Consider the following 12,281-nt stretch of genomic DNA (forward strand, 5'->3'; position numbering starts at 1 on the left):
GGAGGAGAAAGTCAACCCTCGTTTTCCAGATCCAGATCCGCACGGTTCACTGTAGCAGCACGGAAAACGATGATGGCCGAAAAGCTCGAGGTCGCCGGAGTGGAGGTCGAGGCGGCCGGAGCGGGGCGGATCCGACGAGGTCGGTCGGGTGGCGAGGCGATGCGGGCGGAGCCGGCGCTTCGGCGACACGCGGCGGCCTCCGGCGGAGCAGTCGCGGCGGGCGGCGCCCGGCGACGAGGTGGCGAGCCGGTGATGGTCGGTGGCGGCGGGGCGCTGCCGGCGTTGAGTTGGGGCGGCGCGCCCCGGCGAGGACGCGGCGGCGCTGAGCGAAGCAGGCGGCGGCGACCGGGCCCGGAGGGCCCCGCGTGGGCCCTGGCGGGGCGGCGGAGGAGAGTGGCGGCGACAAGTGGTGGGTGGTGGTTGGTTGCGGCGGCGGTGAAGCTGAGGTGGCACGCCCTCATCGGGCGGGGTGAGGTGGCCGGCTGGGTGGACGCGTCCGCCGGCGGGCGAACATGTCTGGCGGCGCGGAGAGAGGTGAGATCTAGGGTTTCGTCCGTGAATTTTTAGGAGGGATCACATATATATAGGTAGAGGGAGCTAGGAGAGTCCAAATAAGGTGCGGTTTGCGGACACGCGATCGTGATCGAACGAACGAGATGATAGAAGGGGTTTAGGTGGGTTTTGGGCCAAATTGGAAGGGTGTTGGGCTGCAACACTCACGATGCCTTTTTGGTCTCTCGGTTAACCGTTGGAGTATCAAACGAAGTCCAAATGGTACAAAACTTGACAGGCGGTCTACCGGTAGTAAAGCAAGGCCGCATGAAAAGTCTCGGTCCAATCCGAGAACGTTTAGTATCCGCACACAAAAAGAGGTAGAAAGGGACACCGGGTGACATAGGAGCGCCGGATTGCAAAACGGACAACGGGGAAAATGCTCGGATGCATGAGACGAACATGTATGCAAATGAAATGCACATGATGACATGATATGCAATGCATGACTGCAAGAAAAGACAAGGCAACAACAATGAATAACTGGAGGACACCTGGCACATCAGTCTCGGGGCGTTACAACCCTCCACCACTACGAGAGGATCTCGTGCCGAGATCTAGAATGGCACCGGAGGGAAAAAACAGAGGAGGAAGATAAGTGGTAAAACTGAGTTGCTTATTTGACAAACGAGTGAAACGACGAGCCTTGAGAGGTTAAGCCATTTTGAGAAAAGAATACAACGGAGGTGACAGAACTTGAAAAGAAACACTCCGTTAGAAAAGAGAAACAAGGAAGAACGAATTCGGAAAACAGTCCGGTTGAAAAGAGATGAAAGACTTGATAAAATGAAAGAGCTTGAGTAAAGGGGCACAACACTCCGGTTAAAAGGATAAGGATGACAAGGACAAGAAGAAGGTTTGAAGAGAGCAGCAAAACAATGCCTCCGGGAGAAAGAAATAGAAGATAGATGATTAAAATAAAAGAATGGAGAAGAAAATGCCAACTTCTGCCACAAAAGAGTTTGAAAAGGCATCTTTAGGAGAAGGGTCGAACGGGGTTGTTGGGAAATCAACAACGAGAAAGAGTGAGCTTGTTGTGGGCTTATGGAATACATCTCAAATTATGAGGTGACAACCTGCTACTCACAGGAAAAGAATTGGATTGATATGAACAAGTAGACGAGTAAATATTTCACCGGGAGGATAAATGAAGAACTTGGATCGTTGATAAACACCATAAGAGTGACAATCCTTAAAGGAAAGCTTTAGGTGAAATATAGCCCAAGATAATTCCAATGAAGAAAGTGATGGGTTTAAATACCTCATTCTTGACAACATGTGAATCATGAAACATGAACTCAAATTATCAAGAATGATATAATACCACCTCTATTGATACAGAAGAAAGAATTGCACTCCAGATAGCAAAATGAAGAATGCTTGAACTCCTCTGAAAAGAATCTTGATGAACACTTCTGGAAGGAATTAAATCTTTGATGAACCATTATGTAGAACGTCCATGAAGAACTCCGTTAAACAAAAGAATGATCAAACGGAAGGAAAGGGAAGTTGAAGACCCAAGGTGAAACCTTGTAATAATTTAAATGGAGCTTCGCGACAAGATAAAGTGGATACTTGGAACTCTGGAAAAGGAAGATGAGCAAAAGAAACCAAGAATTTTGATGAACCTGTGAACTAAGGAATTAATCACTTGGATGAACAAGAATAAGGATTACGTTATGTGTATCCTTCACCAATTTAAATTGATGACAAACAACGGATTTGGCATAGTACTTATTCTCGAAGAAAGGATTAAGATAGATATCGAGCCAACTTGATAAGGTCTTCAACGAAACACAGTTGGAATCGAAACAGCGAATGAATTGATATGATAACGAAAGAAGAGGAATCTTGCACGAACCACCGTAAGAATTAAAATGACTGAAGGGAAGATAAAGGAACACCGTGAAGAATTATGAAATGAACGAAGATACTTGAGAGAATTTATATATGGGAGAAAGAAGAGATCACGAATTGATTAGAGAAAACTTGAACGAAGCACCGGTAAGATTTGGAGAATGCAAGCTGAAAGCTGAAAATGAATAAGCCTGAACTGATCGACTCCGGATAACAAACTGAGAACACTCTTGAATTGCTCCGGAAGGATGAAAAGATTTGTCACAATTTAAAACAATTTTGAGAGGATAGGCTCAAACTAGAATCACGAATCTCTGAGAGAATGGATAGATATGGAGGAAAAGTCTTCTTCGGTCTTCAAAACCTGAGAATGACGACGAGAAACACCAACAAAAATTGTTGAGGCACTCCGGAATGAAGAATAGAAAGGTTGAGCCAACGATGAAAAGAATTTGAAAGATCTTGGAGAAATACATTTGACTGATGATAATTCATTCTTACGTCAAACTTTAAAAGATTTGAGAATAGCACCGGTAAAAATTGGAAGAGTCAGGTAAGATCCTGGGAAAAGACCTATGGGTTAGGGCCCACTCAAAAGAAACATTGTTGAAAAGATTACTTGAAAAGGAAAATGCACCGGTTGAATTAAATGACTTGAATGAGGTAACATCCTCGAAAGAGCTTGAACGAATGTAGAGTGGAAAACACGAATCTTTGAGATATCTTCAACACTCCGGAACAATTAAATAGCGAGAAGTGAATTATTATGAGGTGCACCGGCATAAGAAAAGCATTGAAACGAGGAAAATATATGATCGACAAAGCTTGAATTGAATCCACCGGAGAAGAAAAGGAATGAATAATGATGAACTTGAAGCTCCGTTAGTATCTTCATGAGCATCACCGGATAAGAACATTGACGGAAAAGAATGGAGAGGCTTCTCATCAATAACAAGACAGTTGATTAAGAAATCTAAGTCCTTGAAGAAAAAAGGGTGGGTGGGTGGGAAAAACAAAGTCAACTTGGAACGGATGAAGACAACACCGTTGAGAAGAACTGATACTTGATCTTGCTGATATTGAAACGATCGGATCCACTTGAAGAGAGACACACCCGTTAAAAAGGATTGACATGACACTATCGATTATCATGAAGTATTAGTATCCACATAGGAATATGAGAACACCGTTTAGAGAAGGTATGGAATCAACATTTGACTTCGAAGCAACTCGAATACCACAACTCAAAACAAAACAAATGATTGGCTTGCAGAAAAGCCGGAACAAACATATGATAGAGATTCCGTCCGAAGTTTTCGTGGTGGGGTCTACACGGGCTCGATCGTACAGCACCATCATGTACAAGGCAGTGCACATGACATACGAAGCGTCCCCGAGTCGGCATAGCCAAGGACTCTTTAAGACACAACGAGACCACTATAAAACCAACCGTGGATAGGCGGACCACTAGACGTCGAACCCCAATTTCATATCATACATCTGATGGAAAGGTATCCTAAGAGCTACTTGAATTCCCACTTATAAACTCCCGAAATTTTCCGGTTATGCAATCAGGTGTTGGGGATACAGGGGAAGCATAATATCTCACCCAAACTGTATCCATCTGTATCCATCTGTATCCATCCTTCAACACATAATCGAGAAAACTTCGGAAATCATTTACCTCAACCTTCGAAAAGCATCTGTTATACGAGTTATGGCAATACTCCCGAACTCCCGCCCCAGTACTAGGTGGCGTCGAGGTTATCTCACCAACAACTGCATAAAAGAGATTTTCGATGTCGGCGAAACTCAGGTATTCCAAAATCTCAACGATAAAATTGTGATGAAAACACCTCGGAGCTCAACTCCCCGGGACACTGCCACAACCCCTAAATGACAGGAGGCACCAAGAACAATGGTCTCGTCACAAAACCATCGGAACGATTCCAAGATACCCGTGTGATCCTAATTTTTTTTGTGAAATTTGAGAAGAGAAGAGTCAAAACTCTAGGTCAAGATGCCTCACCAGAGCGACGAAGGGACTGAGGAGTAAAAAGAAGTCCTAACTCTCTGATATATATAATTCCTAAATGACTCAAAACATTTCTAGACTCAATAACGCCAGCGATTCGATCAAGCAGGGGGCTCCTAAGGTCGGGGATGGCTCTGATACCAACTTGTAACGCCCTCGATGCGGCTATATCTCCAAGTGTCGAAGCATGACTTAGAGGCATAACCGCATTGAAAGCAATGTCGCAAGTGAGGTAATCTTCACACAACCCATGTAATACATAAGGGAAAAGAGATACATAGTTGGCTTACAATCGCCACTTCACACATTTACATGAATAAAGCATTACATCAACCAGATACAATCAAGGTCCGACTACGGAACCAAAATAAAAGAAGACTGTGACACCCCAAAATTTTAACCTTGTTTTACTAATTAAAATTTTGCCAGGAAAATTAAACTTTTCATTTTTCTGTGTTTTCTTTGATTTCAGTACCATCCTTTCTTGGATTTTTATGGAGTTTTATCCCAAGTGAAAGTTTCCAAATATATTACTGGACTAGTTTTCTCCCTCGAGAAAAAAGAAAAACATTTCTCTTAAAAGTGGATTTAATTGCATAACTAATTCTCCCTGAGATTTATTCCTTGAAATGATTTTTTTAAGTTTCAGGACCCAATTTGCACTGCAACCTCTTGATATATTTATCTAAAATTCCAACCAAAATTTGGAGATGTCATGTGATGTTTTTAAATCACTTTTACGCAAAAATATATTTCATTCTTTTAATATTTTGAGCTCTACACCAATTTTTCAAATCTGGTCCAGTGGGCAATTTTGCACTACAAGCCATTTAAATATTTCTTTCTAGCCTCCACCAAAATTATGGGATGGTAATAGGAGTATATTATTCAACTTTCTGCAAAAACCCAGTGGTGTTCTTTGAAAAATTTGAGTGAACCAACCTCTTTTGCTCTCTGGTCCAGTTTGGCTTTTTCTACAGCAACCCTAGTTTAATTTGCTCTAGTACCCTTGAGTTTTCTCCTGCTTATAGCCCACCTTGCAAAACCCTTAAGTCCAGAAGAAGGGACCCATTGGAAGATTTCTGGATCATGAAACAATGCCATTTACCTGTTGTCCAGAACTGAAGTTTTGCAGAACTTGCACTAACAAGTGTTTGTTTTTGTTAAACTAACCTCACCACCCACTTACTCATCCAAGGAGACACTGATCTGGAGAATTTGGCCACCCCAAGAATTGACTAGATGCCTTTGGCATTTTGTCAAACACCCTGTGTGCACAACCAGATTTGGCATGATTTCAAGTTTACATTGTGAACTTGATCCCTTGACTAGACCAGCATGTCACATGGATTTACCCAAGCCTATAGCCCCACCCTGCTAACTCTCTTGTGGATTGGAGCCCCCTAGCATGCACTGGCATTTGGTCGAACATGTCGCGTACGTGCTCTGGGTGCGCCCAGAGCGCACGTTTTGCACGCGCGTGCACCGAGCCGCCGCATCGCACTGTCGTCGCCTCGCGCTCGTTCTGGCCCTTCCCCGCTCGCAGCCAACACCGCGCCCCTTCCCCTTGCCGCAGAGCCGCCCCTGGCGCCCTACAGCGCCGCCGTCAGGTCGGCAACGGTGGCTAGCGGGCGGCCACAGCAGCTTCTGCCATGGACGGCGCCGCCCGAGCCACCAGCGCTCGCCAGCTGCCCCCTTGAGCAGCTCAAGCTTATTCACAACCTTGTCCGCAAGCCCTTGTCGCCGCCACGTCGCCCTGCAGCACAGTATGACGGTCGCCAGCGTTCTTATCCTCTGCCATCGGCGGAACCGCCCCGATCGCTATATAAGGACCCCCCGAGCTCACCAAACCCTCAAGCAACCTCCCACACTACCTCATCGATCCGCCCGTAGCAGTAGAAAGACTAGAGAGGCCGTCTTCCTCATCTCCGGCAACCACGGCCGCCGCCACTGTCTCGTTCACTCCGGCGCCACCAGGGCCTCCCCCATCCATCAAGTGCCACCGTCGACTTCCCCTCGACCTTGCAGAGCTGCCCGACCCCTCGAACGCGATCAAAACCCACCATAACCCAAATCCCCAATCATGCCCGAAGCTCCCTCCGCCCCGGTGGTCGACTGGCCGGCGATTCCGTCCGTCCCCGCCGGCCAGTCGACCACCGGGAGGACCGCCTAGGAGTGGCGGATCCATCCCTAGCCTCGGATGCCCTCGAGGAGCCCCCGTTCGCCGGCGACGATCACCGGAGTCCCGCCCCCGCTCGGGCAGAGGAAAGGGGAGGGAGTGGAGACCAGTCAAACCTGACCAGTGGGCCCGCTGGACCCACTGTCAGTGACCATGAGCCGGGGCACGCTGGATAAGTGAAGACGTAAACCCCAGAGTACGTCTTCGCTACCCCGAAAGCGTATCCCTTTTGAAACGTTTTCTTTTCTGTTTTATTATAAAAACAGATTTGACCAAAGCTTTGACTGGCTATAACTTTTTAAATATAAGTCCAAATGAATTGATTCTTTTTCCTACCTCTCTCAAATTTCACCTAGTTTATTTTAAGATTTATTTCAAAAATAATTAAGACAACTTTTTGTACTATTTTTAAAGTATGTGTTATTTGCCTATTTTCGAAATAGGATTTTGGAGAGAGAGAAGAGAGCTTTCAAAAAATATTGGGGTGCACCTCACCTCTCCACACCTTGAAGGCAAGCATTTCTGAACTCCGGCATAATATTATCGTGTGTTGTTTGATACAGTTACAACACCACCGTGACACGGAGTATCCATTATGTGTTTGTGACGAGATGATCACACGCTTTGAGTGCAAAGATGAATTTTTTTTTGCTGTTGGCAATGGACATACTTGTGATAGCAATCACCCTCATATGCCTCTCATGCCTACCGGGAAGGATCCGGGAAAGTCTCTGTCTTGGGTAGACACGAGCTTGTCCCTCGTCGAGATGGTTATGACTGGCGGGGCAGGGGGAGATATGATGAGTGGTGGTTGTGTCTGATGGATGCAAAATCTTATCCTTGAGCTAATCATGCAGGAAATACCTAAGCCTCCTGAGTCGGCCGTAGATCGAGTCTTGTTCCAGTAACCCCCATACTTGTTTCGTGCTGCCACTTGTCCCTGTCGTAGGTAGGGTACGGTTCAGTAAGTTGTCAACCCCTTCCTAGCACACACCGTACAGAGGGGCCGCGATGAGGGTTCCATGGCCCTGGATTAAAGCTAGTCAGCCGGTCAGGGGGCATGGGTGTTTCGGTTGTAGCCGAAGGGGTAGCTCCCCTAGTTTGCGCGCGATATAAATTTTGTGATCCCATGCTAGTCGAGGTTGTAGCCTCCCCGCTTAGAGTTTTGCTTAACATGTGTCAAGGCTGATTCCGGACACCGGTAAGTTAGGCTGGTGTGTGCGGTTAGGGTGTTTTCAATTAAAAGACCGTAGACAGAGTTAGTCCCGATGGACTAAAGGAATCCGTTACTCGTGCGTAAAGAGTACACCCTCTGCAGAGATATTAAACCTATTCGAATAGCCGTGTCCATGGTTAAGGACTACAGTCTGGGATGGGTCAAGTGTCGGTCTTAGTGTCGGTCTTCGGAGGAGAAACTATTAAACCAGAATATTGATCATGACTTGTGATGTATGATGATTATGATTATTATTATTATGGACTAACCATTTGCATTATTTGAAATAATGAATATCCCTGGGACGGTACTACCTCCTGGATATTCACCGTGATTATGTGTATATATAAGCCCTTTATGTGGTGTCGCACAGACACCCAACTGTGGCATGCTTGTTATTTCAATTACTTATAAGCCCTTTATGTGGTGTCGCACAGACGCCCTACTATGGCATGTTTGTTATTTCATTTAATTATAAGCCCTTTATGTGGTGTCGCTCAGACGCCCGACTGAGGCATGCTTCATATTATTATCCTTTCAAGGCGTCGCTTCAGACACCCGATCGGTGTTCTATATTTCTACACCCTGATTGCTTTACTCATGATTTATTTAAATGATCTACTGGCGTGCATCATGAACCTTATTTCATAACTGATGAAGTGATCATAGAATATTTGAAAGCATGATTATCAGTGGCTATATTATACCTGTGTTCTTAATGTTTGCGAGTACATTCAAAGTACTCACTGGCTTGTCCCTGGCTATTGTCTTGGCCAGATTTCTTGCGTGGAAAGGAACGTTGCGATGACAGCCCCGGAACCTATGCAATGGAGATAGCAGCCTCGCGAAGATATGATTTATCCTGGTCAGCTGTTCCTGTGGGAAATGGAGTCCCATAGACGCTGATGATCCGCAAACCGCTTCCGCCATCAACCACTAGAAACCAATTGTTGTACCCATAGGCCAGAATGGTCTTGTACTACATATTTTGTAGTTTGCTTGGAGTTTCTGTAAGAAGTTGGTGTCTCATCAGCTAACAGTAATCCTGGGGCTGGTGAGCACAAGGGCCACTTTTGGGGAATTAATATCCCGAAAAACTGGTCCTGACAAACTTGGTATCAGAGCCAGGCTGACCATTGGCTAATCCTATCTTAGCCAGATCGATAAACCTAGGTAAACCAACCCACGAGACCCTAACCAAACCCCGGCCAAGCTTCCCATGCAAGATAGCCTCACAGTGAGCCCGACACCTTTTTGGCAGGCGGTGCCCAACCTACCACCTAGCCTGTCGATCACGCGCCAGTGACCGGCCCCTAAATAGTCTCTTTCGCAAGCGTGCGAGGGAAGACTCCATCCCCTTTTTCTATAAAAGGGCACGCTAGCCTCAACCTAGCACAACACAGCATCTAACCCCAAACGAAGCTAAACGCCTGGCCCCATTGTTCACAATGAGACCACAGCGACCAACCTTAGAGGTTTTGTGACCGTGCTAGCAAACCTCACCCGCCGTGCCTTTGCACTAGAAGAGCCCCCAGAATATGTTGTGTACCAAGGGTCCATTAGCGGCGAGAGCCGTCAATTTTGGGCCACTGTGCACATCTATGGTACGGGTCTATCACCAGAGCGCCCCTACAGGTTCACCGGAAGGACAACTTCCTTTGAGCCACAAGCCATCCAACTAGCCGCTCGAGAAGCTATAGTTCAACTCCGGCACTTGTCTCCCAGAGTTAATTGTCGCTCCTTCTACTACTACCCCAGCCGTGATGGGTATGGTAGACCACCCCAAGTTTCCAACAGAGACCACGAGACGGACCCTGCATTATTGCATCTGGTGCGCTATGTAAGTGCACTAGAGGGACTGTTCGATCAAATCACCCTTGATCTGATCGCAGCTCGTGGAGAACTGATCCGCCGAGCCCCAGCCAGAAGAGAAGATGAACCCGATGCCAACAACCCAGTGGTGCTGTTCGGACAACCGATCGAGACCTTGAGGTCAGCCCCAGCCATCAACCAAGGTGCTTTGATGACCCCAGAAGTGCTTCATCATCTTTTGGGAACACACTCCAACAGGATTGTGGCCAACAATCCCCACGATGGTCATCATCACTACCCCGACCCTGCAGTTCCTCAGCCACCTGCAGCTAACTCCGACGGTGAAGCCCGTGGAGAAACCTGGGCAGCCACGAGGCACGCCCGCTTAGATATAAACGAGGTGGACTAAATCACTTGAGTAGTACAGAGTCTCAGCATGTCCACACCCTGTAATTGTGTGACCTTGTATCGCCACAATGTTGCCTGCCTGTGCGCCCTTATTTAAATAGTACCTGTGTTGATGTACGGCTGCTTTTTAATTCCGGGCGTAGCTGCCAAAACCAACCCCGACGGCACCGACAATAACACGTCACTTTTGGGAGATGTGTGTATCTGTGGCTTTGACCCCGACCCCCATGAGAGTAGAACCAGCAAGCTAGTGCCCCTCACCGTGGTGAATAACCCAGCCTAGAGGCTATATAAATAACCACCTTGTGACCTTACCGAGTACCCCTCATCTTGTGCGCAACCCTCACAACCATTTCTTGCCATGCCGAGCCCTAGCATTTATCTGAGAACTCCAGATGCAACCCCAGGTAGCTTTGTTAAAATATTGTGGGACTTTACCTGCAGTACCATGGGTTCTACCCAGCCACCCCAGTATGAGTTGCTCAAGTCGAGGATCACCTCATCTGCCTCGAAATATTGGGCAGTAGTGCACATCCCTCCCGTAGACTCAAATCAAGACCCACCGGAAGTCTCCTTCCTGGGGAAATCTATGCCAACTCCGCAGATGGCCATAGAAGCGGCTGCACACAAAGCGATTGTTCGCCTTCGATTCGCGGTACCCTATGCCAGCGAGCGAGGGTATTATTACTTTCCGAGCCGTGCAGCACCCGGAGAAGTAGCATCCTTCCCCGGTGGAAGAATTGAGAGGGACCCAGTACTAGCCAACCTTGTCCAGTATGTCATCGCTCAAGAGCGTTTGACCCAGCGAGTGATGGGTTATCTCCAGAGCCTCGCTGATTTAAATCCTCAGGTCGCCATCGGCAGACCACTGAGGCCCGGCCAGGAGAGATGCGTTCATCGACTGATCAATCCACTTCCCCCGATAGAAGAAGAGTGCGCCCCAGTACAAGAGACGTTTTCTCGGGACCCCGTCCAGTTGCCGTTTTCGTTCTAGACGTCACCGCTATGTTCTTTTAACCCTGCATTTAGTTAAGTGTTGTAACTCATGCGTGTTTCACTAAATCTTGTGCGTTGAGATAAATATTTGGTTTCTATTGTTGTGAGTAGTTTTTGCCGCTGTAAATTTTGAGTAACTAATTTTCTCTCACGAAAATCCTGGAGTGAGATTTCTTTTCCCTGAGCTGATGCAGCATATACCTCCTCACGACATGGATCTTTATTCACACAGCACCACGGCAACAGACTCACAACCACAACCACTCGAACACATACACTACTTGCAACACCACGTAACCGTGTTGCATCTGGCTAATCATCCCCCTAACCCACCACAGTCTCTGAAGGAGAGATTAGTGGATATTCATCCGGGTACAAGTTACCTCTCGCGCATCGACGACCGTTAGCACCCGACACCCCACCTACTCCTCGTGATCACCGCCACCGCGGAGAGCCAACACTCGGGCGGCAGCATCACGACGATCATCGAGGATCATCACACACAGGAGCACGGAGAGCCCCAGCAATGCCGCCAGCCCTCCGCAGACCAGGATCACGTACCAGTCCGGCATCGCCTCCGCCATTAGAGCCTCACCCGAGCTTCTGTCAACGAAGATGAAGGAGGAAGAAGGGGAAGGAGAAGCGAGGCCAGATGTGAGGAAGAAGAAAGGAACACCTCAGCCGTTTTATAGCTCGAGCTCGGTGTACGGTGGGCGAAGTCCACCAGCGCCGCTCGTCGCCCGATCGCCGTTGTTCGGAGGCGAATCCGCGAGCAGTGCCAACAGCACGCTGGCCCGCGAGGTGAGTGCACGCTGCACCGGCAGCTAGCACGTCGTGCACTACCGCAGGTACGGCCTAGATGCCCTACGCGCTAAGCGTCGCCGGTGGAGAACGCGCGGGAAAGCACGCGGGAGAGAGGAAGAAGAGGCTGACAGTGGGCCCCGGGTCCACCTGTCGGCTAGGGAGAGCACTGTGCTCTCGGGTACGACCAGCGTATTTTAAATTTAGAATTTATTCTAAATTTACTGTATCCAACATAGAAATCTCTCGTTTTTCCCCTAACCGTGGATTTTTCCACGCAGCGCCAGTGTTCCACACTGTGGTTTTACACCACTTATTGCCCTCTCACTGTAGCCACATTTTATTGCATATATTTTCTTAAAACAGCTTTTAACGAATCTCGAGGACGAGATTTTTCTTAAGGGGGGTAGTGTTGTGACATGCCA

Source organism: Triticum urartu, chromosome 2A (genome assembly GCF_056163025.1).
Source record: "Triticum urartu cultivar PI428250 chromosome 2A, HENAU_Tu73, whole genome shotgun sequence".
In the NCBI taxonomy this organism is placed as follows: Eukaryota; Viridiplantae; Streptophyta; class Magnoliopsida; order Poales; family Poaceae; genus Triticum; species Triticum urartu.